Consider the following 25,139-nt stretch of genomic DNA (forward strand, 5'->3'; position numbering starts at 1 on the left):
AAGAAAAGGAGAGCTAGCTGGTAAAATTTCTATTTTGAATATGCCATATGTACACAATGATACAATGACAAACAATTACAGTTTAAAGAATAATGGTAAAACACACTGGATATAAACTTTGGGGAGGGGGGGTCACAAGGAGAAGCTTTAAAAGATTTTTGATGTGTTCCTTTGGGAACAAAACTAGAGGGACTGGCTGTGAGAAAAAACAAGTGGTCGGGACAGAGGATACTTATTTTGACTGACAGTTCATATCACAAGTATCACTGGTAGTTCTTTTAATGAGGAAAAATCTGGTCAGTAATATGTTTGAGATTGGCTAAATTTATATGTTAATATTAGGCATTTATAGATACTTAAATAGAACACCAATGAGGAAAATAAACTGAAAGATGATTTGTCACAGATTTGAAATTGCAGGATTGGAGAGTCAGCATACTAAATTGTGTATAGAAAAATGTAAGGTAATGCATTGGAACAGCAACAAAAAAGAGTCTATATGTAAAAAAAAAAATTGGGCTCCGAACTTCTTGTTACTATTTCAGAACAGGGTCATTCAAACTATTTCAAGTAGATGTTTGGTTAATGTGCTACCTGTTCTAGTCAGTGGCAGCAAGGAGGTGCTGAGCATGTTCAGGACAGGTGTAAAGAAAATACTTCAAGATCTTACACCTTGAATCTGTGTGTGTGGGTTTTCGTTCGTTCACTGTTTCGTAGGATAGCTATCAGGGAACTGGGTAGGGCTAAGAGGGACAACGGAAAGAGGTACCAAACCAGAAGAATTAAAAGAGACTCGAGTCTTGACAGACAAAGCTGTGATTAAAAAACAAAACAAAACAAAACAAAAGAACAGGGAAAGGGTATGGGGGGCAGTAAATGGTAATGGGAAAATATATAACTAAAAATCAAAACAAAACAGGCTATGCATTTCTTTGTCAGATCCTGCAGAACTGAGCAAAAGTTGTTGATGCCTAGGGAGGAAGGTTTATGATAAAATAACTTGTTACAACATTCACAAAGCAGTTGCACCTTTGCCATTCAAATGATCTTAATACATAGAGGAGAGGACACTCTTAATTATTCATATGTGACAGATGAGAAAACAGCTCCGAGGGAGTAAGTGACTTGGCTAAGTCGACACTGTAAGGGGTGGGGTCTGGAACAGACCCAGCCTTGATACAGGTCCAGGTGCTTGTCCCACCTATGTGCGTGGAAAACTCGGGATTAGTATGCACAGATGTGATAATAAACCTTTGCGTTGGTCAAAAAGCCCATTAAGTTATTTCTATACGATGGCTCTAGCAACACTTAGTTGTCTTTAACTTCATTAGAAATAATTTTGTTAGATTGTATTGTGACAGCTGTCATATAAGTGCATTTTTAAAAATTTATCAAAATTGGTGAATTTTTGAGCAGCTATTTTAATATTGAAGATGGAAGAAAAATTCCAGCACTTTTGGCATATTATGCTTTATTATTTCAAGAAAGGTAAAAACAACTGAAATGCACAAAAAGATTTGTACAGTGCAACGAGAAGGTGCTGTGACTGATCAAATGTGTCAAAAGTCGTTTGCAAAGCTTCTTGGTACTATTGACATTTTGGGCAAATAATTCTTTGCTGTGGGGTAGTCTTACGCATTGGAAGAGGTTTATCAGTACCTGTCACTTCTACCTATGAGAAACCAATAGGGGGAGACAGCCAACATACTCAAAACATCCAAATCAATAAAGTTATTGATGAACATGAAAAATGTGTCTTTTATTTTACAGAAAAAACATAACAGACTTTTTGGCCAACAACAATATGTAATGAAGTAGAAATGTAAAATGTGAATATTTCACAATACTATTCAGATCTTGCAGGAAAGCCTGACTCTTTGCAGTATTAGCACAACTTTGAAGAGTTGAGGCCACAGAGTATGATCTGTCATCTCATAGCTCCCCTTGTTAGAGGCTGAGAGTTGACCAGCAATTTTATTGACTTGATTAATATAGTTTCCTCATTTTTATTTGTACTGTAAACTAAGGAGGTTTTTATTTTGTTCTGGTATCAGAGGTGGCCTCTGCTAGACAAAAGCAGAGGGATCCAAAAGATCAATCTTGTGTGAAAAAGGGACTGCAGGTAACCTGGTAGATGATTGCACATTGTTCGTTTCCTGGGTCACCGGTAATGACAGAATTTTCAGACTCAGATGATGCATATTTAAAGATTATCAGACCATCTGTGTCTCTTCAGATGCCTGCTGAGAAAACCAAGTGTTCCAAACAAGGGTTAATGTGGTCTGTTGACCCTAGCTAACATCAGATTATAGCTGTCCCTCCTGATGGAGAATCTAGGAGCCAAACTCAGATCTGGAGGAATTCACAGATTAGACAGGTTTAATGGAAGAACAGGTATTCTTAGCACTTTGGATGTCGCTGAAGACACTGCAGTAATATCTGTGCTTGTTCCTGCTGCCACCACAACTGCCAATAGTGGTGTTTGTTTCTTTTGTATGTTAGCTAAACCATAAGTGTCTAGTTGTCTGTACTGTTTTTTTTTTAGGTTCATGGATACTGTTACTGTGATCAACAATTTTTTAAATCAAAAGTTAAACAAAGCATTACAGTAGGAATGAATGACCCAAATAGGGCAGTCTTCTAATTTTTAGGTTGCTGGCATTTTCTTAAATAAGGCAAAAGGCGTTTACTGAGGTTTGAAAGCTATTATTGTCTCCTGGCAAAGGAAGTGAACAGGCCTTATGGTTTTTAAAACTAATGAAACAGGTTAAATAGTTGAAGTAATGAGAAAAGCTGAATGAAAGGTAAAATTGACTCTTAAGTGGAGCAGTTTGAGAACAGTGAAAAATTGAGTGGTTAAAGGTTATTTTACACAGAGAATATGTGTGATGTGTGTATAAGGTACTCAGGAGAGTATTTCCTTGTATGGCATTTTAATTATATCTTTTGAATTAACTGTAGCACAGGAATTAGCAAACTGGCCTGTGAGTCCAATCTGGCCCCACTGCCTGTTTTCATGTGGCCCTTGAGCTGAAATGGTTTTTGCATACGTATATAAGAATGCTTAAAAATTAAAAGGATATTTTATGACATGTGGAAATTCTATGACATCCAGATTTCAATGTCCATAAATTTTATTGGAACACAGCCATACTCGTTTGTTTGCTTGATGCTTTTATGCTACAGCTAAGCATAGCTGTATATAGTTCAAACAGTGACCATGTGGCCCACAAAGCCTAGAATATTTACTGTATAGAATATTTGCTGCTATAGCAAAATTATTAATATCAGAAATTAGAGGTTTTTTCCTGTGATTTTTTAAAAATAGTAAAATTTTAGCAAACAGAATGTGATTTTTTAAAAATCAAAGAAATGGCCAAAATATTTTCAGTAACATGCACCTCTTATAAGGACAGTAGAAAATAGGGGCCAAACATAAAGTTTATCTATTGTGTATCTATCTCAACAGCCAAGGGGTCACTCTGCTGGAAACTGGTTTATCCTGGGTGTATGTCTCCAGATTGTCTGCAGATAAGGTCAACAACTCGTCCCATTCTTCTGTGCACATGGCCTTCTCATGAAGTCGAGTCTTGACTCTGGGCTGGCCCTCTGGCTTATTTTGACTCTTAGAATATGTTGATTATGATGTTGTGTGACTTTCAGGTAAGGCTGTTAGAAGTTTTGCAACTTCAGTTTCGCCTTCTTGACCACCAGCCACCGGGTAAAAGAGGCTTGAGCTGGACTCCCTGATGGTGAGAAGTGACAGGGTGGAGAGGGGAGGCGCGGCAGCTGGCAGTCATCACTGCCACCAGAAGTGAGAGTGGGGTCATCTTGCATAGCTGAGCTGACACAGGAACACTGCAGAGCTAGGCCCCACTTGAATTCTTTTTGTTTTTTAATTTTACTTTTCAATTATAGTTGACATTCCGTGTTTTATATTAGTTTTATGCATACAGTATAGTGGCTAGACAATAACCTGACATTCTTAACCCTCGTAATTGGGAGCTAATAAAATGATGATGGTTTTAAGCCACTAAGTTTTAGAGTACTTTGTTATGCAGTATTATCTAACTAAAAAGGTTTAGGGATTTATGTGACTTTTTATTGTGAAAGATGAAAGAGAAAAAATATCTGATGAGATACTGAAGAACTGTAGTATTATTTCTACTGGAGTTACCTGCTTGAGTTCCTGGGACATATGGTTCATCTGAAAATTTTAATGGTTATTTTTATGATTATAAAATATAATGTATGTTTATTGGAGAAAGTTTAGAAAAGGATAGAAAATTTGAATGCACAATATTTAGATTACTCAATTCTGTCATCTAGAGAAGAATCACTGTTCTAGCCTTTTCTTTACATACAGTTTTCATTTTATAAAATTATAAAAAAATATAGTTTTGTGCTCTGTTTTATTTGTATAATTTTATACCATCATTAAATAGGTGTAAAAAACATAAATTTTAATGACCAGAGAGGCCTGTTTAAGTGAGTTATAAAAAATTCACATAATTCAAACGTTTTCATTTTCTATTTCCATGTCTGTATAAAACTCCCTTTTAGGACAATACATGTGGAACATTCTTTTTTAAGGTAATATTCTATGGTATAAATAATGCCCTAATTTATTCTGCCATTATCTATTGATAGGCATAAAGTATTATTTCCAGTTTTTTCTTTTATTTTTGCAACAAACAAGACTGCAAAAGTCCTTATATATTTACTATTTTGTTCTGGTGTTTTCATTCCTGCAGGATACGTCACGTAGGATGAAATGGCTTCCTTCAAAATCTAAGTTGCTAAGTTTTGTCCTGCATTGAAATTTGAACAGTCTTGTCAACTGGTTAGGAAAAATCATTATGCATCCACTGTCGAAGAGCTTTCTGTAAAAGAGGAAATTAATTTCAGAGAGCTGGGTTGACTTCATGTGTTGCTCTGTAAACAGTTTTCTTTACCTTCTTTAGGGTGAGAGAATAGACTGCTTTCCATAGAGCAGAAGAGTGAAAAAATGCAGAAATATTTGACAATAGTCAATAAGGAAAGTGTGCCAGGGTATGTCTTTGTACTTGTATTTTTTGTATCTTGCCTACCCTGCTAAAACAGAATTTAGGGACGATGTAAGATATTCTCTCTCTCTCTCTCTCTCTCTCTCTCTCTCTCTCTCTCTCTCTCACACACACACACACACACACACACACACATTTAGTATGTTGAGGTGTACTGGGGAAAGTGGAGCCTATGCTGGCTTTTTGCTCTTGTCCTGTAACTGGTATTTAAATGCTTATGTGTTGTTGGAACTGGGATTGGACAGTGCTAAAAACCCACACACTTAGTGTATTTCAGGCACTTGTAACAAAATAAAGATATTTTTAAAATGAAAGTGAAGCAAAGTATATAAATGTATCAAAGTAACACTGTTATACCTTAAACTTACACAATGTTACATGTTATTCATTCAAAAAGGTAAAAAAATAAAGTTGGATATAATTTTTATATCATTTATTCTTATTGGTTTAAAAGGAATGAAAACTTATAGGAGCTTTAACTGATGCCCTGGACCCATAAACTCTATTTACATAATTAATGGTCAGCTTTTCATTTAGAAGAACCAGAATAGCAGGTGACTGTTTTAGTATTTTTAGTCTTTTAAGAGCTCTTTGGGGCCTGTCATATTTATCCTTCATTGAAATTTCAAAGAAAGCCCACTTCCTTTTAATAAACCTTCAAATTGTTGCTGTTATTTAGAAATTCAGCTTGAGGGCCACTTCAGTGCCATAGCAACTAAAGTTCCATTTTAGCTTCATTAACATTTCTTTTTCTGATCATTTTATGATCTGTCATTGCTTGGTATGAATTAAACTAAGCAAATAGTTTGTAGGAAACTGACAACTTCATGTGCTTTCAAGGGCAATTGTTTTTTTCTTTTAACTTTTTCTTCATGGAAACTTTAAGAAATTTCAAAAGTTAAGAGAATAGCATACTGAACACCCGTGAACCTATGACTCATCTTAACCATTTATAACACCTCAGAGCTGGTTCTGTTGCATGGCAGCCTCGAGGGCTATGGCTGTTGGGCACCAGAACTGTGGCCAGTCCAAACTGAGATGTGCCCTGAGTGTACATGTTACCTCCCAGCCTTTTTGGACATTCTGCTCTCACTTTTGGTATTCCCCCGAGAATTCTCCCTGACCCTCATACCTAAACAAACTCTACCTGACCCTGTTCTCTGTAAGCCTCTTGGTTGTCTCTTTTATAACACTTTTACAACTCATAGTTATTTACTTATTTGACTTGCCTGGTAAGTTTCAGTCTGACTCCCTGTTTATTACCTTATTGGTAATCTCAGGGGGAGGGGCGGTATGGACTCCCCGGTGACGCTCCTGACGCCCCAGGACGCCCTGTGAGTGAACGCACCACAGCGGGAATACTCAACCCAGGAAGACCTAGTACTTCCTCTTTCACAATACATGTAAGGGGGACCCCTCAAAAAACAGAATTCTCTTCTGGGGAGTAGGCCCTTTTTAATACAGGTTTCCCCCACTAGGTGAGTGTTCCAGGAACCCATCTGTATTGTTGCGCTGCAGGCGTTGCTGTGAGAGGCTGTGCTGAGCCTCACTGAGTTCTTTTGGAGACTCTTTCAAATGTGTGTGCCCATTTCATGGTAGGTGATTCATGAGCGCGCCTGCCCACACTGCACTGAGTGCTCAGCAGCTTTTGACCAAAAACAGCATGATCCCCATGCCCTACCCTCCCTATTCACCCGATCCCAAGCCCAGTGACTTTTTTTCTTTCCTCTGGATGAGAAAAGTCTCCGAAGGGAAATGTTTTGCCAATGTGGAAGAGATGAAACAAAAAACAGCAGAAGCACTAAAAAGGCATCAAAATCGATGAGTTCAAAAGCTGTTTTGAGCAGTGGAAAAAACATCTAAATAGGTGTATTGCATCAAATGGAAAGTACTTTGAAGGTGACTGAAATTTAACATGTAAGAATAAATATACAATTTTTTAATAATAAATTCCATTTTGGGAGGGTCCTTCCTCATATATTGTCATGTCCTTTATTATTTTCCTGTGAACCTCATAGAATACAGAACTTATCTACACACACATTTAAAAAAAAATAAAAATAATGCTGTAACTGTAATGTCAGAGAAATATAAGGAATTTGCAATAAGAGAATGTGCTTTGTTTCTGGTATTGACAGTATGACTTATATCAGACCCTTTGTCACAAGTTGTCCTACACTCTAGGTAATGTCCTTATAAATAACACACGTACACACTCGCATGTGGCATGACAGTCCTGAACTGTGTGGCCCCTGTTACTTCAGGTTTACCTCAAAGAGTTACCAGAGAGGCCCGTCCTGCCTGACTTCCTTAGACAAAACCACAACCCGCATCCTTCCTATCCCTCTTGCTTCAGCCTTTTCTCCATGTACATAGTACCACTGACATTCTCTTGTGTTTTTAAAATTGTCTGCTCACACTAAGAAGCTCCAGGAGGGCAAGGGTTTTTTTGTTCACTGTTTTACCTTCAGCACCTAGATCAGTGCCTAGAATGTAATAGGTGCCCAGTAAATTGTCAATGAACAAGTGAATTTTTAAATTTTTGCCCTTCTATGATTCTTGAGCAAGAAAAGCCTATGAGTAACTGGCTTGTAGGCAACTGTCAAAAAAACCAACAAAAAATGTCTCCCTCATCAGCCCATCGTTGAATGCAACCATTCCCTCTGATTGGTCTTTCATCGTGTTCCAACAGTTGGGAACCCTCATTTAAAATGAAATGATGTGAAACAGAGACTCAACGTGTGTACCTTTTTCCTGTCACATTCAGACTTTTAGAATAACCCCCTCGATCTGGCAGTGTACACAGTAAAGGCCATTTTGTTCAGGTAGTGTGGCAGAAAGCTGAAAGATGATGAATTTGAAGGCTGAACAGTAGAGGCTGATCCAGGACTGACTGGTACTTGACATCTTGGAGCATCTTGGAGTGGTCGCATTGCCGTCTGTGGCAAAGCTTCATTAGCGGAAAGTCCTGTTGGTACCCATTCCTAATATGTTTTAATTAATTTAGATGAAGTCTTAACTTTATTTGCTATTTAACACAACTTTGTAAAGAGCTCTATCAAGTAGAAGAAACTTTTGGGAAATGAAAGCACATATCTGGACCATCATCTTTGAGCCTATGCTGTCAATGGAATAATGCCTTTTTTAAAATGCTCTACATTGAACCTTAAGAGGAGACCACAGGAAGAGAGGCCGGAGGAAGAGAAGGAGCTGAACTGCATGCAGACTGCTGCTCTAGGGCAGGAAGTGGAGGAGTGGCTTCCCTTCTTTCAAGTTGGGAAATGTCAAGGATAAAGCATTCAAGGATGGTGACTAAAGATTAGTAAGGCTCAATGCTTCCTGGCCTTATTTCTCTTCTTTTCACTGTGTAGACTGGATATGACAGCCCATTTGTAGAATTGTAGTTCTCATGTCATAAGGCATTGTGACAGTGATCACTTAAGGGAACCATCCTGTTTGTTAAAGAGACTCTTCCTAATTTATAATGATTTATTTATTGACCTTCCTGATTTCCTTTTTTTTTTCTTTCCTATGAGTTAAAGCAAAGGTGTCATTGTACTGGTGGCTATGAACGGAGAGTTTCATTTGCTTGTTACTTTCTCCACTCTTGTATTGATACAAATGTTGTTGCCAATAATCAATGTACTAATCAATGATATATGAATAATACAAGTAAATTTTAAGAATGAAGGACCCAAATGATGTCACATCAGTGATCATTCTAAGATATCATGTTCTCTTAAAACAAAAAAGTTTTCTTCGATTAATGGTTACCTTGGCTACCTTTTAACTGCCCAAGTAAACTATAGGCAGACATTTCTTAGCTAAAAAAAAAAACAACTGGTTAGTAGTCTAAAACATTGTTAATACTATTAGGAATTTATAATTATAAAATTCATTCTTAGAAAATATTTCCATCTATTGTCAGCTTGGGCTAAGAGTAGAGAACTGTCTGTACCTAGCTTAGTGCAGATACAATAAAAGTTTGTTAAATGCTAAATGCATAACTGGATGTTGAAGGAAGAAAAGTTGAGTAACAAGTCTCTTTCTTCTTCCCTCTGATCACTGAAGTGTGATTTCTTCAGAGGAGAGGTGTCTGACAAGCATGGAAACTAGGCCTTTAAAGAGAGGCTCACCAGGAGAAAGGGATATAAGACAAAAGGGATTATTAGTAGAGAATAATGTAGATACAGATGTTAAGGTCGTTAATGTTTTGTAAAATACATGCCTTGTGCAGGACAGCGTCTACTAGTTATTCTAAATCCAAGATGTTAAGGAAAGGGAAAGCCTGTGCCCCTGTGGTTGAATGTTTGGTTGTCAGCAGGCATGAAATAGATTTGACACTATATTAGAAAACAGGAAGAAGCAGAAGAAAAACAAAGGCTCTGTATAAAACTAGGAGGGTGGAGTCAACAAGCCTTGCTTGCACAGCACATTTCTGCATAAAATAGGTTGGTCTTTCAGTTGGTGAAATGATTCCTCTGGGGTGGCTCTGTGAATTCAATAAAACAAAGCTAAAGAAAAATCTATTCTGTTGGAGGGAATATATAATTAACCCATAGAAATTAGTGCCATCCAGTATATTACTCAGGAATAAGATTAAATACCGATATGAATAAAAATAGTATCTATTATTGTTCTCCCTGGGATAAAATTATAAGGACTGTCAGTCATCCTGCTTAAGGGTATAGTGTATTACTGGCTGGATTGGGAACAGTGCTTTCTGTCTTCCTATTGCATAATGGTCCACAATTAGATGAATAGTAGGAATTTTTTTTTTTAGAAGGGCCTGGTGTGAGGTGTTACAGGAATGGAAGAAGCAGTTACTTAACAGTTGTTTTGGAACTGTGTTTGTTATATGTTTAAATGGTGTTAAAATGATTTGTATACCTTTTAAAATTTCTTTCTGGATATTGGCATGCTACATTGAGTTTAATATATGCCCTTGACTCAAACTAGACCCCTGGACCAGAACTGAGATACCTGGTTTTAGCTCTAGGTCTATCTTTGCCTGTTGTGGTTATTTTAATGAATTAATTAATAAACATTGATTGCATTTTCCTGCATTAATTTCTGGAAAAACAAAAAGGAATAAACCTTACATCCTGCCTTAAGAAATTAGTTTAGTTGGAGTATCATCCATATAATCATAATGATGATGTGTTTGTGACACAGGGAAGGAATCCAAACCATCCTTAGCAGTGAGTAGTGGGGAAGACTTCCTGGAGGAGGTGATAGCTGAACTCCCTGGAAGTTGCCCCTCTGGGAGATCTGTAGGGCATTGAGACCAGAGGCAATGGCACAGCATTTCAGTAGTACCCAGGTGTGTTCATAGGAGTTACTGGTCCAGGAGGAGGCCCTGGACAGGGAGGCAGGAGATGAGTCTGCAGGAGGTGATTCTGGATTGGTTCCTGCCCCTGAAAATGTGGCTGTGTTAATACTAGAAGGCTTCAAAGGGGCCCACTCGTTTTCTTGAAAAATTTCACATTGCTACTGTAGGGGAGGAAAAACTTAACTTTGTCCTCCACGCATCTTAGGTTCATTGCTGAGGCCCTGTAAATTATACTGACAAAGAAAAAAAAGCCAAAACAGATTAACAAGAGAAAAACAAGCACAAGTTTGTTAACATGTACGTGGCCCATACACCTGTAATGAGTAGTAGTTAGCTCAATAGAGTGGTTGGAATTTGGTAGCTATATAGCTAATTTATTGGGGGAAGGGAGGGAGTGAGGGGACTTTGGGAAAAGCAAATGACTTTTTGGAAAGATAAATGGTCCCTTAGGAGACTAGGTAGGAGGTAAGATGTATTGTGATAGAGTCTATCTAGATGTGGTACTGACCTCTCCTCTCCCACAAGAGAAGGTCAAAGCTGGTCCCAGTGACGGGGTTTATGACATTGGAGTTTTTCTGAGAAGTTCTGCTATTAGGCAAATACAGGGTTTCATGAACTCAAATGCCTTCAACTCAAAATAATTCTTTTGTCAAAGTGGCATATTTTGGGGTGTCATATCCTGACCCCCTTTCTTGCTTCTTAGTTAATAACATAATCTACCACACACTTTTTTAGGACTCGGAAGCTGGAATTTACTGGCTGGAGTTTGGTAACATTTTGAACAAGGCTATCCTAAATCAAGGTTAACATGACTCATCACGTTTGAGTTACCAGACTCTTCCTTCTGTTTCTGTATCTCGCTGTCTGTGGTTATTTAGGCCTCAGTGTCTCTCTGCCCCTTCATAATCTGTCCTGGAATTCTTCTCTGCATCCATCCCCTCTGGACTTTAATGTTCATTTCTGTTTTTTCTGGCTCTTCCTCAGTTTCCACCCCTTTTTATGTGTAGATGTCCCACACATTTGACTGAATTTATCCCTGTACATATTCTCAGGTGCGCCTTTGACAGACATGCTTTGTATTTTCAAATGTTGTTAGTAAGAAATAGGCATATATAAAAAACTGATGTGAGCATATTTTAAGATTAAATCACTGTGGATAATGAATATTTTTACTCATTCCAGAGCTCATCCTCTGGAAGAAATTAATCAATCAGGTAGAACTTGAAGAGTGGGTTTGTATGCAGTCTTACTTTTTAGTTGCCAAAATAAGTTTTAAATTATGTGTGCTGTTGTAATTATTGTTAAAAGACTGCAACTGATGGAAGCACTAAGAAACTGTGCAGGTCCTCGTAACACTGGATAATAACCTATATCTGGTAAATGCTGAAACCCGGTTTACAGCTCTGAGATGAAGCACTCTGCCTCTAGTGGCCAGGGCAGCCTCCCTTCTGTCACCGTGGGCAGTACCTCAGTGAACAGATCAGTACAGGGTGGGGCCAAAGTAGGTTTACAGTTTGAATGGAAACTAATACAATAATGAGTAAGTAATAATACAAGAATAAACTGTCTTGCATACTCAACAGTTGTAAACCTACATTTGCCCCACTCTCCACTCATGTATACTGCTCCTCTACAAATAAACAGATGTGCAAGTTAGAAGTTAAAAAACTATCCATATTTTTTGCCAGTGATCATTATTTTTGAAAAGTAAATGTTTTGAGTTTTCTAAGACTATCCTCCCTGGTACATGCACCTGGGACTTTGGGGGTTGAAACCATCCTGTATCCTTGGTGCAGCCTGGGTGTGAGCTGCCTTTCTGCTGGCGTATCAGGTGTGACTGCTGTGTCCACAGCTCTGCTCTCTCGACACAAGGTTCGCTCTCTTCTCTCAGTGGTGATGAGTTATGTAGCCAGAGTTGTCCTCCTTTCTTCTTCCTCTTTCATAACTTAATTCCCACTTCAGACACAGTTGTTTGTTTTTTAATTTATATACATATATCTTTTCTGACCCTTTTTTTGATCTCCAGCCTCTCCTGTTTTCCTCTTTTCCTTATTCTCTTTGTATATCAAAAAAATCCACCCTGATTTTAGTTGAAAAACATATGGTCAGTACTTGGAGCACTTACCTATCAAAGAATTTCAGAACCATAACTTTTGAGGTAAAGTGAGGTTTCAGTACAGTGTCTTCAGTCTCCAGAGCTCGCGGAAGCTCCATAGGAATGTTCAGATTGTCATTCACTCCAGTTAAATATGCTTTTCCTAAACAAATTTTATTAGGAAATTCTAATATATAATTTAATATATAATTATAAAGTTATATATTAAACTATATATAAATTATAAATTTAATATTATAATTTATGTTATATATAATATACATAATATTAATATTATAATTTTCTATAAAATACTGTAATAAGTAACAACAAAAGAATGGTTATTGAAATGAGGAGTATCTTATTAAAAATGAAACAAAACATAATATCATTAATGGAAACCAGACACAAAGATACATCCTCAGAGTTTGCTAATAAATTACCTCATTTGTTTTTTACAAAACAGCCCAATCTGTGTTTTGCTTCAAGCACGAGGCTCCAAAAAAGTAAATATTTTCTATATAATTTCCATTAGTGTTTTTTAAATGACTAATATTCATGATAGAATGGATAGTTTAAAGGGAATTTTCTGGCATTTTCAGCATCAAAACACATGCAATGATACTTCATTTACATATGGGTCATACAGAATTTTGTGGACTCATTTAGGAAACCAGCTTCTACTTATAACATTCAATTTTGGAGAAAATGCATTTTGAGTTGGAAGCTGCCTAACTTGTAAGCAAGCAAAGAGCTTTTTACTTTGTACCATATTAAAATGTAACTCAGAAGTATTTAGTTCATCCAGCATCCAAGAAAAGAAGGAAAGCTTTTTGATAATTAAACAAGAAAAGCCTTACTTTTGCTTTGAAATCAACCCATTGTTTTATAGTTAATGATAGTCAATGATGAAAACGCCTGAGAAACTTAGAAAATCTTCAAAGAGTTTTTTTAAGACCAATTAAAAATATTACAAGTTCACTGAAAATTTCAAAATTTTCCATGGCTAAGAGTCATAACAATAATGAAAGCATGACCTACTTCTAAAATATTTTGGAGGGGTTTAAAAACTGCTGTTCAAGTTTTTTTTCTGATTTTTTTTTACAGGTATTAGTCTGTAAGGAAAGCTGTCTGAAAGATATATTTTCTAGTCAAGAAATATAAGAATTCACTTTCCAAGAAAATTTCAATTTTATAACCTCCCATATTAAAGTTCTAGTGTGAAAAGTGTGTCCATGGAAAGTAACATGAGAAATATTTCATTTGTTAGGTGTTAATTTTTTTGACTATTTGTTTTATAAATGATCCTCTGTTGAAGAGTGATTAAAACCACATAGATGTAACTTTCTCAATCTAAACTTTGGGATGAAAGCCAACACATTCAAAGCCAAGGAGTTTATACTGGGATGTTAAGACATTTGCTGCCATAACTGAATTTGGTATCCTATGAAGTAATCATGCAGTGTTTCAAGAATAGTAGACTATATTTGAATATACTATCAAAATTTGCTAGTTACTTTCTCTTCCACATATGAGAAATTAAGGCTATAAAATGGGATGCAATTGAATGCTAGTTATTTTAATTTCATTGCTACTTGATCAAGATCTTGCTCTATTAAACATCACATAAAATCACTGGTACGCATTCTTAGATGGTTAAAATAAGCTATTTTACAGATTGTGGAAAATATTATTCTGAGTCTGATGAAGGATTTCTGTGCCAGTCAACACACTATTATTTTTACAAAGTTACAATCTATGGGTTAAAACATGAGTATTTTTTTCTTTTTATTTTTTTGGTATACTTATTAGTACTGTCAGTGTGTTTTACTTAAAAGTAGTTTTACTAAAGCAGGTATTTGGCCCATAGAATGGCATCAGCCAATGATAAACTTTCTTGCAGAGATGCAAATGTTGGTTTTTCTGATGCTGTGCCAGCATGTTACTCTTATCACCATAAAATTATTAAAAACTTTTTGCAAATATAATGGAAAAATATGCATAGGGGAGCAAAGAGGGGAGGCTTACCAAATGCAAGTAACTGCTTTTCTGTTTCAGATGGGGCTTGTAGAAGAGTAGGTGTCCGGAAAGAGTGCAGTGAGTGCTGGGCCCATGAAAAGAACCACAGTGGGGGTTTGTGCAGGGTGAAGCAAGCATTTGATGATAAGCCATCTGCAAGATGTTGACAGAATGGCTCTGTTTATCTTGGGGTTTGCAGTTGCCTTCTGAGTAGAATTTTAGAGTTTCTCCTTGGCGCTCCCTAAGTATTTGATTATATCATTTTTGGATTGATAAATTTCCCAGACTTCCTAAATTCATGCTGTTCTGCTGCATAAAAATCTGTCCTTTAGTAATTTGGGGAAAGAGGTGTTGAAAGGTTTCTTTTGAAACTTTTGTACATACCAAGTTTTTTCCTCCTGCCTATAGTTTATATGGCCAACCTAAAAACTGTGGTTGGTAACCAATAAGTTATTGGATATATTTTAAAGTTACTACACCTCTCAGTATTTTTTAGATGTGTATTTTGAACTTTGTGGTGGAAACATTTGTAAAATATATTCTTTTCTGTGTTTCCTTAGTATTGAAGATTAGATAAGAGTGTTATTGGGAAACAAAGAGGGTAATAAAAGTAATAAAAATCATATTACTGGAATTTGGAGAGAATAATTAAAATGTATTCTATGGGTATTTAATTTTTTCCTCAGGATATATGTGATAAGTCAACTTTTACATGGTCAAGTTTATTAGAAACCTATTTTAAACATTGTGGAGAATGTTATATATTTATTGTCTTCTTGGAAAGCCATCTGAAATAGCTGTCAAAATTAAAATATATATATATAGCCTTTGATCCCACAGTCCCACTCCTGATAATCTATCCCATAGATGTAAAAACACTAGTTAGTAAGGGGGGGGGGCGGGGTGTGTGTGTGTGTGTGTGTGTGTGTGTGTGTGTATGTGTGTGTATGCATTTAGTTGTATCATTGTATACTAACATGCATCTAATCCTAATGTGTCATTGTATATAGCATCAAAACATTGGAAACAAAGTAAATGACCTTCAGTAGTGGGATAGACAAATTGCAATGCATTCATACCCTGGGATACTAAGTAGCTATGTATTAAAAGTGAGACCATTTCACTAACTGTAAGGAAGGTTCAGATAAGTATATATAATATAATTACATATTTAAAATATACAAAGTGTGTGCCCTGGCTGGTGTGGCTGAGTGGATTGTGTGCTGGCCTGTGAACCAAAGGGTCGCCAGTTCGATTCCCAGTCAGGGCACATGGGTTGTGGGCCAGGTCCCCAGTAGTGGGGTGCAAGAGGCAACCACACATTGATGTTTCTCTCCCTCTTTCTCCTTTCCTTCTCTTCTCTCTTAAAACAATACATAAATAAAATCCTTAAAAAAAATACAAAGTGTTTCTGAGTTGCTTTTATCATTATACATACCAGCCAAACTGTCAACATTGGCTACAAGTTTTGAGAGTGGCAGGAAGGTTAGGGGAAAAAACATGAAGTGGTAAGACTGATATAGAGCCATTGTGTATGTAAAAGTACATGAGTATGTATGTATATATACGTATGTATATGTGTGTCTATGGATATATTGAATATGTGCCTAAAGATATATACATAAAAATTTGTAAAATATTAATAATCGTAATTTTAGGCATTAGTATTACAGATTTTTTCCTAATTTTTCTCTATTTGAATTTTTCCCAAGAACCCCACATCTATATATTATAAACAAAAATAAAACTTCATACAGTGGGGGGAAAATAATAATGTCTAATATTTGATGTGTTTTTAGAATTCTGATATAAAACTTAAACATTTAATGGAATGTGCTATCTACACACAAATACATTTTTAATTTACAAATAAAAGTATTTATGGCTCAGAAATAGTAATTTGTATTAACATCATAAAGCTGTTTCCTTTTGTGTTAAATCTGTTAAACATTTAGTAGTATTAAAAATTAAAGAGTAAAACATTTCAAAAATTGTAGACATTTTGTTTAAAAGTGGGTGAAAACCTAAAGGGAAAGACTGACAGATTTAACCACATAAAACGGAAAACTTCTTATCCTCAGTGCTCACCATAAATAAAATCAAAAGAAAAAACGAGAAACACTAGCATACTATTTTGTGTATGTATGATTTAGAAAAACCAATTCAATAGAAAATGGTTTAAAAACATTAACAAGAAAAACCATAGGTAAATGTAAATGATTAGTAAACATGAAAATGTTCAACCACAATAGTAGTCAATGCAAATTAAAACATTACATATTGTCGATAATATAATAATGTCTATCTGGGCAATTTGGTACATTTTTCAGTTTACAAATGTAATATGTAGTATGTCCATTTTCTACAATGAACATGTATTACCTCTATAATTAGGAAAAAAGACTGTTTATTCGATACATTAAGAAAAAGGCAAACAGAAAACCACATGGAAAATACAGAGTTTCTTAAAAGTTAGAAGGGAAGCAAAGGGTCAAAGTAGTGAACATTTTATTAAGCATCAATGATGTGCCCTTTCTTTGCATGATTATTTCAGTTTTTCTTTACAAATTTAGCAAATGTATAGTAAATACCTACTATTGTAATAGTCAAAAAGACCTTTTTATAGAAAAGGAAATAGTCTCCTACATATGTTCTTTGAGCTCACACACATAAAAAGCTAATAGTTTAAATCTAGCTAGAATTGCCAGTATTTCCGCAATTTACTGCTGACCTGACACTCAGGTGGCTGATCTACCAGTGCTCACCAGACTACTAGTAGGATTAGCAGACACACTGTGCATCCTGTTTCCAGGCCAACCCCAGAATTTTGAGTTTACCAGCTGGCTTCCCCTTTCTCCTTATCCTGGGCCAACATATTCTGGATGTTGCAGACTGCATGTGGGCTGCATTGCTTGGCCCAGACCCACCTAGATATCTGCATTCCACTCTAAGGCCAGGCTTGCAGATTCCTGGTTTGTTCAGGTGATCAGATTTTATGGAGCACAGCTTTGTATCATGGTCTTTAGATGTCTCATTGGCTTTTAGTCATTTCCTCACCTCTCTGTGTTCAGATACACTCTCTTAGTGTAATTTCTCCATTTCCTGGTAGGGCCAGTGCTTTCCTAAGCCATTCAAGTGCTCATCAGGCTAAAGCTTCATTTTACATTCGTTAACTTTGCATCTTGTCCACTGAGCTTTTAATCTGAGGACAGGTGGGGGACAGTATTCCTTCCCTTCCCAGATGAACAATGACTTACCCTGCATATCAATGGGCAGAGCTGAACACTGAAGGCAATAACCCGTAATTATATGTCAAATGTTTTCAATTGCATCTCCTGGCATGCTCACAAATAACAAATGTAGGTTGCCTTTTGGAAACCTCACAGCATAACATTTCTGAAATCATCAGCAGTCACCAGAATCTCACTGAAATGTTAGACCCAAACAAGAGAGAAAACTCTTCTGATCTTACAAAAGGCTCTTGGTTCTTTGAATTATATTTGGTAAAGGGGAAAAGGAAAGGATCAGGAGTGTGAGAAGGTAGGAGATAGAACTGAATGGAAGAATACACTCTGATGTAAAAATGGAGATACCTAAGTTAATGAATTTTAATCTAGTTTTAAAAATGAAAAGTTGTGGAACAGGAAAGTAGAGAATGTTTTAAGTAGGGAATAGTGCCAAACCCTGTTTTGAGGGTAGAGACTGGATACACAGCTGGTCTTTTCTGATTCTTCCAGCATAAGTGGTAGCTACTTAATTGTGTTTCTTCTTGTGCTTACACCCAGCTTCTTAGAGTTGGCTTCATAATAAATTGCCAAGGTGATCGTTTCTAGTGGCTAAGGAGTTTTAATTACTACAATTTTTAGTTCATTTTGGCCTCTGACTGAATTTCACAGGGCTCTTTCTACATGCCATTCCCTTTCTTTATCTTCCCCAGTGTTTGTCTATGCTTTTCCTCTTCTATCTGGTTTTCTCTTTTTCAGCTTTTTCTCTGTGGTCCTCAGCCCCTGGAACCTGTCTTTGGTATTTGTAACTCTGTGTTCTGAGACATTGAAGATAATATATTAATTTACTGATTCATCATTCTGGCAGCATGTGTTGAGGACCTACTATGACATATACCAGGTATCGGGGAAGGGGAGGGACATCAGTAAAAAATTCCTTGCCCTCAAGGAGCTTATGGTTTAAATTAGAAGCTCATACCAACTTAGACCATGAAATTAGAATGAGGTGAGAAGAAACGGCTACAGAATACCAGGCAGTGGTGTAGGTGCTTTCTAGCTGGCAAGAGAGCAGCAGCTCAGCTGGAAGAGGGAAAGGGCTGAGTGGTTCCAGGGCATCTGTGAGCCGTGAGCTGCTGTCCAACGATGATCTCATTACCCGGTGATCTCATTACCCGGTTGGTAGGATTTCCCGTGTCTGGCAAGGAATCCCTTTGCTGTCCAGGCACATTGCTTTTCTTCCTCCTCCTCTATGTTGTTAGCCCTGCTCCTCCATTGTTAGGTAACATTGTTCCCATAGCCTGTTCTCTCTTCTTTTCCTTCAAACTCAGTTTAAAATGACTCCCTCCTTTGAAGCCTTCTCAATTGGCCCCACCTTGGGGACCAGACATAGAGGGACGAGGGTGTCATTGATTGACAGGGTTCCATGGCCTGATTTCAGAACACCTAACATTCCCTGTGTTTGTTCTCCTATATTAGAAGCATTCATACAGATAGGTAGTCTAAAATACACAAGCTTGAATTTAAAACAAGATGGGGCTGGGGGATAAATACTGTATCTTTTAGGGAAACCACCATCTGATTCATTCTAGATACTTGCAGATAAATGATGTTGTCATGTTGTGGTTTGCAGCTATAAGGCTAGATAAATTGTCTCAGTTAAAACACTCAAGTCTTGACAGTATAGATTAACTAAGGTGGTGGTCATGTTCCATGGCATACCTTGTTGCTTTAGAAAGATAAATCCTGCAAGTTTTCTTGAGTTATAGAGGCTCTCTAGTGTATTTAAGTATTTATTGTTGTCAGAGATGGGAGATACACAGATTATTAAAGATAATTATAAGGAAATGCTACATTTGAAATAAAGGTTAAGATTCTTGGAAACTATGAACAATTTATAAAACTCCTTACCTTTCAGGAAGCAGGTCTTTTATGCAAAATGAGACAGGCTGAACTTGGTAGGCATTTAATAGGATCCTGTGAATCATAAAGTACATAGATCACCTAGATTCTCTTCTCTCATCTACCAGTCTTTTCTTTATTTTTTTTAGTTTTTAAAGTTTTAAAAAAATTTTTATTTTTTATTTTAAAGAGGGAAAGGGAGGGAAAAAGAGGAGAGAAACATCAATGTGAGAGAGAAACATCTATTGGCTGCCTTCTGCACATGCCCTGAGGGGGGACTGTGCCCGCAATCTAGGTATGTGCCCTGACCACCAACCTTTTGGTTTGCGGGATGATGCCTAACCAACTGAGCCATACTTGCCAGAGCTAAACTTTATTTTTACTGTTTACACTATTACAAATGCCCCGATATTCCTTCCAACTCTTGCCCACCTCCACCAGCCTCATCGTCCTGGCTTTTAAAAAGAGATAACATTCAAGCAAACATTTATTGAACACTTGCTACATTGCGCAGCATGGTAGCAAGAGTAGGTGCTGGGATACAGGTATAAGTCTGTGTCTTGCTCTCAAGGAGCTCACACTTAGTCAGGCAGATTCATAGAAACCATCATACAAAGCTTGCATAGTGTGTTAAGTACACAGTGTCTGTACCTTGCCTCTGGAGAGACTGAAAGTTCTTCTGTGGGAGGGAGGTGTGTAGGCTGGTAGGGAAGCTACGCAAGACATGTGATCTTTAAGCTTCATTAAAGATAACCAGCAGTCTTATCAGCCAGCAAACTGCCTTTTGAAAGAGATTCCCTAGTAGATATATCCATTCCTTACAGCAATTGAAGGCCTTTTGTCCAGTTAGTCCTGGGGCAATTGAGTCATTTTGTGGCTGAAGACTACAGTAACATGTATTATAAATCATTGGGTGGCATATGCTTAGGAAAACTGAAAGAAAATTATTGAAACCTGGTTAAAACTCAATTTTTCAAATCAAATTCAACTGTTTGAACCGGAAGGAGCCAGGACTCACCCAGTCCAACCTCCTCATGAGCTGAGGCCAGATGGATGGTAGTTTCTCTGGTCGGCAGGGAGCCAGGAACAACTCTAGATTTCTTGGATTCTGGTTGGTGCACATTTTCCAACACTGAGAGGTTCCAGGCAAGCCTGCAGGAACCTAGAGGTCTTAGGGGCCTTGTGAAGCTCTTATCAAAACAACAGGGAAAGCTGTGGGTTTTGTTGTGAAATTAAACATGACCTTGTGATCTTGAGTGAGTTATTTAATTTTTCTGAATGTAGTTCTTTCTTTAAAATGGAGATAAAATTCATATCTAATAAGATTGTTCTGCAGACTTTATGAGATAATATATGTAAAATGCCTAGGATTTTACTGGATTTAGGATGGTGGTTTTGTTCATTAAAAAAGAGGACATTTTTCTTAGCAATATTTTTTTTCTGATATATCTCCTTGGGCAAGGGAAACAAAAGAAAAAAATAAGTGGGATTACATCAAATTAAAAAGTTTTAGCACAGCAAAGGAGACCATCAACAAAATGAAAATATGACCCACTGAATGTGAGAAGATACTCACCAATAATACATCTAATAAGGGATTAGTATCCAAAATTTATAAAGAATTTATAAAATTCAACACCAAAAAAAACAAACAATCCAATGAAAAAAAGGGTAAAGGACCTGAATAGACACTTCTCCAAAGAGGACAAGCAGATGGCCAACAGACATCTGGAAAGATATTCAATGTCACTAATCAGCAGAGAAATGCAAATTAAAACTACAACAAGATACCACCTCACACCTGTCAGAATGGCTATCATCACTATATCCACAAATAACAAGTGCTGGTGAGGATGTGGAGAAAAGGGAAATCTCATGCACTATTGGTGGGAATGCAGATTGGTGCAGCCACTGTGGAAAGCAGTATGGAGTTTCCTCAAAAAATTAAAAATGAAACTGCCTTATGGTCCACCAGTTCTGCTTCTTGGAATATATCCAGAGAAACCCAAAACAGTAATTCAAAGAAATATATTCACCCCTATGTTCAATGCAGTGTTAGATTTGGAAGCATCCTGGCTGCCTATCAGTAGGTGAGTGGATAAAAATAACAGTGGTACATTTACACAATGGAATACTATTTGTCCATTGAAAAGAAAAGGAAATCTTACTTTTACAGCAGCATGGTTGAACCTGGAGAGCATTGTGCAAAGTGAAATAAGCCAGTCTGAGAAAAACAAGTACCATGTGATTTCACTTATATGTGGAATCTAATGAACAAAATAAACAAAATAGAAACAGACTCAGATACAGGGAACAGAATGACAGCTGTCAGAGAGGAGGAGGGTTGGGAGGCTGAGGGAAAAAGGTGAATTAAGCAAAAATAACAACAACTCATAGACACAGACAGTAGTATGGTGTTTACCAGAGGGAACGTGGGATAGGGAGATGTAGAAGAGAGTAAATGGGCAAATGTGATGGAAGGAGATTTGGGTAGCGAACACACAATAGAATATACAGATAATGTATTATAGAACTTGGCACTTGAAACTGATATAATTTTATTAACCAATGTCACACTAATAAAAATTAAAAAGGAAAATAATGAAAAAGGGAGTTCTCATTCTTATTCCTATGGGATCCCTTGCTACATAGCAACTATATAATTCCCCTGGGTTGATGAGATAGAGGAGATTTGGTAAAAATTTAGGTAATGAAGCTTCTCATTTAAGTTTTTTTAAAAATTTTAGTGGATACGAATGGAATTGCTTCAAGAATTATGATTCTTCAATTTGAGCTTATTTTCACTGTCTCATTGTATTTTGTGTTTTTTGGTAATTTAAACCTATTATCCTTGTTTTTCTTTTTAATGTATTTTCATTAGTTTAACATGTATTTTTTTAAGTTCTCAGATATATATAAATCATGAATGTGCCATGGTGATTTCTCCACCATTGTCTGTAGTTCAAGTGTTAAAGATGGTACTGTGTTGCAAAGTGTTGCAATTCTTTCCAGGAATAAATCTTTCCTAGTATAGTTTCTGTGGCATTCAACACTTTGAGTCATTTTTTAAATAACTGTTATATTTTCTAATTGGCAGTATTTTTCTAAAATGGTATATATCGTGGCATAACATTTTGCTGCCACATATTCAAGAGCACAACTTTGAAAGTCTAATTCTGAAAAGATCAACAAAAGAAAATTTTAGAAAACAATTTCTCTTTGGGGCTACTGAAGTATTTTTATATTTTATTCGTAGCTGATTGCTCAGAAAAAAATTACACATTTCTTTTCCTGTGTGTACTTCTGACGCCGCATATTTCTGTAGTAGTGACCTCGGCGGGATTTGTAGCCCTTGAAAATAGGTAGGTCCCATCTGCCAGCACACTTGACATGATTTTGCAATAGTGATAGCCTATATCCATAAAAAAAGATACTGTGAAATTTAGCATGATTTCACCCACTTTAAAAGTCACAGTATTAATAACAATATTTCTATCCCCTCTTACCCCATGCCTGGGCTTTCAGCTTTTCAGATGGACAGTCCAGGTGTCCTCTGTGCTTTTCAAAGAGTCATATGATAGAGAACCCATTTCCAAATTTTGAGCTATGTCATCAGGTCTTCGGGTTTGTGTGTGTGTGTGTTTGGGGGAGGGGGACATATTCTTTTAGAAGACATATTAAGAATGAAGAACAAGATGATTAAATTCCAGAGATCTGCTGTACAACACTACCTATATTTAACAATACTCTATTGTACACTTAAAAACTTAAGAGGGTTCTTTCCACATCTTAAGTGTTCTTTCCACAATTAAAAAGAAAAGAATAAAGATAGCATTTGCCACTATAGAATCTAAATTGTTTTAGGAGTTTTTTAAAAATAGTCTTTCTTTCAATGAAATGGGCCTTTTACTTTGCTTTGTAGTAGGGAGATTAAAGGCATCCCTTTGGAGATTCTTCAGGTAAAGAGAAACATTGGACATTGTTCTTGGAGGAATGGTTATAGCCTCACAAAAGTAAAAGATAAAATTAAGATGTTCCTTGAAAATATTGGTCCTTTTAAATTTGGAGATGTTGACAGAAGACTCGTGGTGTCTTGTTCCTAAAAATTATTTGTTGCCCGAAGAGATTTGGGGTCATGCCCAGTTGTTCTCCCTGGATACCCAGAGGTAAATGCATATCCTATTGCAGATGACAGGAAGTTCTGCATTGCTAGTGACATTGTCTCCACCAGCAGCCTGTGACGAGATTGGTGCTTATGAGAGTGTTTTATTCTAGTTGGAGGCGAGCTCCAAGAAATAACAGACAGATGTTTTCTGTGTCCATCACAATATTAGGTTTGGGACAGGTACAAAGCAAAATAAAACATGACCCTGGACCCAAGGTATACGTGCAACATTGAACACTATTCTCAGTACTTTTGGGAACCAGAGGAAGCTTAATATAAGGCTCAGAGAGTTCAAAATCTAATTGGCAAATCCTTTAGTATTCTGTTTTCTAATTGATTTCGCAAGTGACAGAAAATAAGTCAAGCTGGCTCAGTCAAGGAGGGAACTTAATGACCTGTGGATGCAAAATCCCAGGAGTAGTTTGGTCTGTCAGGGGTATCTAACACTTTGGAATCTCTGGGACACACTGGAAGAAGAAAAGTTGTCCTGGGCCACACATTTAATACCCTGCAACACATAATCACACACACAAAAAAAATCTCAATGTTTTAAGTAAATTTACGATTTTGTGTTGGGCCACATTCATAGCTGTCCTGAGCCTCATGCGGCCTGCAGGTCACAGGCTGGACAACCCTGGAGAGGCTCACAGAGTTTACATGGACCAGGTTCTTTCTTTATGTCTCAACTCCACTTTCTTCATGTTTGCTTTATTTTCACTCTGTGGTAGCAAGATGGCCTCAATAGCCCCAGTTCTGCATTTTTCATCGTTGAGTCCAGTTGGAAACTATCTTTCCCCAAATGAATAAAAGTCTTGGGCCTAACTGTCATTGGCCCATACTGGGTTGTATGTTTGTTCCTGAAGCAGTCGCCATGTACGGGGGAATGGAAAGTGCTGATTTCTTGTGCACGGTTCTTCTGGAACTGGGCTGGGAGTCAGAGAGGGGCTGATGTCCCAGGTAAGAACATAGGGCGCTGTCACCAGAAGGAGCTGAATAGATGCTGAGAGCAAGAAGAGCTAGTGCCCACCACAGGGAGGCAGGCCTAATCCAAGAGAAAAGAATAACATGACATTAAACAATTAGGGGATGATTATATAATTATTTCATTAAATGTGCTATAGGGGTTGAGAGAAGGATATAAGCAATGGCTGGTGTCATTGGGGTATTAAAACTTCATAAAGCGGATAGATATGAACTTAGCCCTTAAGGATGGTGAGGATTCTTGGATTGACCCTCCCAAGATGCTACCAAGGCTGATGACAGGGATGTTTATGTTATCAAAGTTGAAGGTGTCCAGTCCATCCCTATGTGAATTTCCAGTGGAACCATGCAATACTCA

The 25,139-nt window shown here is 37.0% G+C and overlaps 1 protein-coding gene across 1 annotated transcript in view; it reads left to right on the plus strand.

Moving 5' to 3' along the window:
* PIP4K2A (phosphatidylinositol-5-phosphate 4-kinase type 2 alpha) overlaps positions 1-25,139 on the plus strand; it is a 156,495-nt gene that overhangs the window by 24,965 nt on the left and 106,391 nt on the right. The window lies entirely within an intron of this gene.

This window comes from Pteronotus mesoamericanus, unplaced genomic scaffold (assembly GCF_021234165.1).
Source record: "Pteronotus mesoamericanus isolate MK-2021 breed Mesoamerican mustached bat unplaced genomic scaffold, CSHL_Meso_final contig_130, whole genome shotgun sequence".
Lineage (NCBI taxonomy): Eukaryota > Metazoa > Chordata > Mammalia > Chiroptera > Mormoopidae > Pteronotus > Pteronotus mesoamericanus.